This window comes from Vigna umbellata, chromosome 3 (genome assembly GCF_029865625.1).
Source record: "Vigna umbellata cultivar VRB3 chromosome 3, Vumbellata_1.0, whole genome shotgun sequence".
Lineage (NCBI taxonomy): Eukaryota > Viridiplantae > Streptophyta > Magnoliopsida > Fabales > Fabaceae > Vigna > Vigna umbellata.
In genome coordinates this window covers 32,876,471-32,881,152 of record NC_142167.1, presented here as the reverse complement: position 1 = coordinate 32,881,152, position 4,682 = coordinate 32,876,471, and positions in this window count along the sequence as shown.

Below are 4,682 nucleotides of genomic sequence, written 5' to 3'. Positions count from 1 at the left end.
AAAAAGCGGTTGGTTGTCGATGGGTGTATGCAGTTAAAGTTGGCCGGTGAAATTGATCGACTCAAAGCCCGACTTGTTGCAGAAAGTTACACTCGAGTTTATGGTCTTGATTATTGTGACACTTTCTCTCCTGTAGCCAAGATGACTACTATTCGCCTCTTCTTTGCCATGGCAACCATTCGTCACTGGCTACTTCATCAATTAGATATCAAGAATGCCTTCCTACATGGTGATCTTGAGGAAGAAGTATATATGGAGCAACCTCTTGGGTTTGTTGGTCAAGGGGATTCTGGTATGGTATGTAAACGACATCGATCTTTATATGGTCTCAAGTAATCACCACGTGCTTGGTTTGGAAAGTTTAGCTCCATTGTTCAAAAATTTGGGCTAAAACGCAGTGAAGAAGATCATTCGGTTTTCTATTGTCATTCTTCTCTTGTGAGATGTGTTTACTTAATAGTATATGTTGATGATATTGTCATTACAGGAAATAATGTTGTTGGAATATCTCAACTGAAAGAGTACTTGTATAGACATTTTCAAACCAAGGATCTTGGAAGTCTCAAATACTTCTTAGGCATTGAAGTAACGCAATCAAAAGATGGAGTTATAATTCCTCAAAGGAAGTATGCTCTTGATATATTACAAGAAACAGGCATGGACCCAAACCATAAATTAAAGACAGAAGAAGATGAATTATTTTTCGATACAGAGAGTTCATGCAGGCTCCATGTGTTAGACCATTGAAATGCTCTCATTCGCATTCTAAGGTATGTCAAAAAGGCTCCTGGGCAAGGATTGTTATATGAAGATAAAGGAAGCATTCAAGTCTCTAGGTATTGTTATGTATATTAGGCAGGTTCGCCTATTAATACACGGTCTACTACATGATATTGTGTTTTTCTGGGAGGAAACATTATTTCATGAGGAAAAGTAAGAAAAAAAAGGTAGTAGCTCGATCAACCGCTGAAACCAAGTACAGGGCAATGACGTCACTAACATGTGAACTTATATGGGTGAAACAATTTCATCAAGAGATTAAATTCTGTGACATCCATACTATGAAGATGTATTGTGACAATCAAACTGCTCTGCACATCGCATCAAATCCAGTGTTTCATGAGAGGACTAAACATATACAAAGTGATAGTCATTTTGTTTGTGAAAAATTGTTGACTAAAGAAATATGTACCGAGTTTATTGGGTCAAGCGATCAACTCGCATATGTATTGATCAAGTCATTAACGAGCCCTCGGATTGAGTTTATTTGTTCCAAGCTTGGTACATACAATTTGTATGCTCTAGCTTGAGGGTGGAGTGTTAGGATAATTATCCTATTTTATCATCATTGTATTGTGTCAAGGGTTACCCTATTTATCATGATTATGTTTGTGTCTAGAATTACCCTATTTATCATGATTATATTGTGTCTAGGGTTACTATTTATCATATACTCTTATATCAATTTATTTTATAAATAAAAAAAATATGAGAAGGATCAGTGAAGTCTTCTAGAATTATTTTAAAGTTTAATCATGTATACCATTAAACTTTTTGCAGTTGTGATCCTTGATACGTTGTGTGAATATCATTTATTCTCCAGAAAACCTTGATACTGCTTTTGGTAGATAGTAGTCATAAGTAATAAGGTACATTTGAACCATAATGAACTTGGGTGATTTAATATGGAGTGAACATGCCAATTGTCTTGACCTGGTTAGGCCCTTAACAATTGATTTTACGTTTAATTTTGTTGACAGCTGTTTATCATCATTTGGCAACGGGTTGAATAAATCCCATTAAATCTTTCAAATTCCTTTTCCGTTATGAAGAATGATTGTAAAATTATCCTCAAATCTTCTTGAATGAATAATGTATTTCATTTCAATTTTTTTTAGTTGGATTAAAACTCCAAGTATTTCAAGTACATCTAGAAATCTTAAATTATAGAATCATAAGTATAGTTAAATGTTCTTAAAATAAGTGTTATTAGTGACTAGGGTTTTACAGACGTCGAAAGATGAAAACAAGAGGCTTAGAGAACAAAAGACATTTGCGGATAGTTCTCTAAAAAAAAGAAGAAAAACTAATTGGGTGAATGTACAGTTTATGTACAGTGAATGCCCATAGTATATGTGACTGATTTTATGTTGTAAATGAATTTGTGGATAGCCAATGCTATTTTCTGTGACATAGCCTCTCTCTTCTTCATGTGTAGGTATTTTTTTCAAAAAAAATGCTTACCGAAAGAATATTGCTGTATTTTTTTTTTCAATTCTTTTTTAATAATAAGTGTAGTTGATTTATATTTGTTATAGGTATTTTAAGTAAAATGAATATAAATAAACTATCACGTTATTGACCTATTAATATATAAATTTAAAATAATCATATTTTATCCAATTGTGAGGTTCATAAGTATAGTTAAGTATAGTTAAGATGTTCTTAAAATAAATGAGTTTAATTTCCAAAATTTAAATTCAGTGAAAGTAATTGGTTTTAAAAGTTTACTAAGACAAGGTTAGCTACGAATTATGATTTTTGTTATAAACATTAACCTAAGAAGATATAATAAATTTAACTTTAATGGATAATATTCAATATTAAAGTAATTTTAATTTCTAGAAATTTTTGTATATTTATTATAAATGTTTATGAACAATTCATCTACAAGTAATCTTAATACTAAACCATTTGCTTACGTTCTAAGTTCATATTCAATTGCAGAAGACTCATTTTTTTAGCTTGTGTCTATTCTTAACATATTTGGTACAACAATCTTAGATGTTGAAAGCGGTAAGATATGGAAAATTATTGAATTTTTAGTTGATCAAACTTGTTTTTTTAGTTATGATAAATGATTAAAGTGTTTTTTTTTTCTTTAAATGATTTTTTCTATATGCCGATAAACTGAATCTGTATTAATGTTTTAAATCTAGTTCTCTAATAATTATGATTGCCCTTAGTAAAAGTAATTGAACATTGTTGCCAACTAAAAATAACCCTTTCCTAAACCTTTAGTTTCTTTTATTTTATGCTTTATAATTAGGAGATTTAAGGAAACATATGAAAGGTAATGATGTTATTTAAATATCTTTTAATGTTACATACATTTATTAATATAAAAAATAGACAACAAACATCAATCCGTGGTATCTAAGGATTTAAAACTAATTTTCTATTACAATTAGTCTTTAGTGAGCCATCATTATTATGTTACACATAGACATTAAAGTCGAGCATCAATTTTCTTTTGTGGTCTACATTTGAATCTTAGTAGACTTGGTCAACCACAAAGTTGGAGTGTAACACATGCAATTATTTATTCTTACATGGTGATTTCTCTATGCGCCTTTATGAAAAATTTAAAATATTGATGTTTCACTTTTTCAAATTGTGAAATTTAAAAATATAGTTTAAATGGGATAATTTAGAAATGAGTTAAATATGCTTTTAGTCCCTGAACTATCATACTATTTTGGGTTTCGTCATTCTTTAGAAAGTTTGTTTTTTTTTTGTCATCTTAGTTAGAAAATTCCTATTTTTAGTCTTTACAAAGCAATTGAAGTTAGATTTGTTGTAGATGGCTAACTGTGAGCCAAGTGTGATGCCAACTTTCCTGATGAATGAGTGTTTCTTTTTCTTTTTTCTGAAATCATATTAAGTATGTGTCACATATTTTTTATTTTCTGAAATCAGATTAGGGACTTTTGTTCCTTGAAAATAATTAGGGTTAGTAGTACTACAATACACATCATTGAGACAAAGAGGAAGAGATTATGGGAACAATGCATACACACCGACATTAATCTTTCAACAACAAAATATATCATAATTCATAATTTTTTTCCTCATTCAATATTTCCTCCTAAATAAAATTTTAGAAAGAGATAATACACCCAATCACAGAATCTCCCTCTCACATATATAAGATCATATTGCTACAATCTTACATCTAATCATCATTATAATTTGTTCTGCACAACAATAACAAAAAATCAAGGGTGAAAACAAATCAAAAATTTAAAACCATCACAACACGTTAAGAGGCAGAGCACAGTGCACGTTTAGATCAAAAGCCAGGGAAGGGCAAAATAACAAGGAGACGATGTTGTCACCGTCGTCGACGACGAAGAAGGAAGAGTCATAGTCGACCACCGCAACAACCATTACAACGACCACCTTGTTTGCTTCTCTGCTTCGATTAAAAGTAATTTCTCTTCAATTGATTGAAGATAACTTAAGAACCCTAATTATTTTCAAGGAACAAAAACCCCTAATCTGATTTCAGAAAACAAAAGATACGTGACACATACTTAATCTGATTTCAAGAAAAAAGAGAAACATGACACACATTCAACCAGGAAGCTGGCATTACACGTGGCTGACATTACACGAGGCTCACCGTTAGCCACCTCACAAAAAATCTAACGTGTCATTGCTTTGTAAGGACTAAAAATACGAGTTTTCTAACTAAGAGGACGAAAATGAACAAACTTTTCGAAGAGAAAAGAAACCGAAAATAACATGATAGTTCAAAGACTAAAAACATATTTAAACCTTTAGAAATATATTTTATAATATATTTTTAGATTTTTAAACTATGTAATTTAAAAGTGTATTTTGAGTTGAATAATCTAAAATGTATTATTAGACTTGAAATTCATTTTTAGATTCTTACA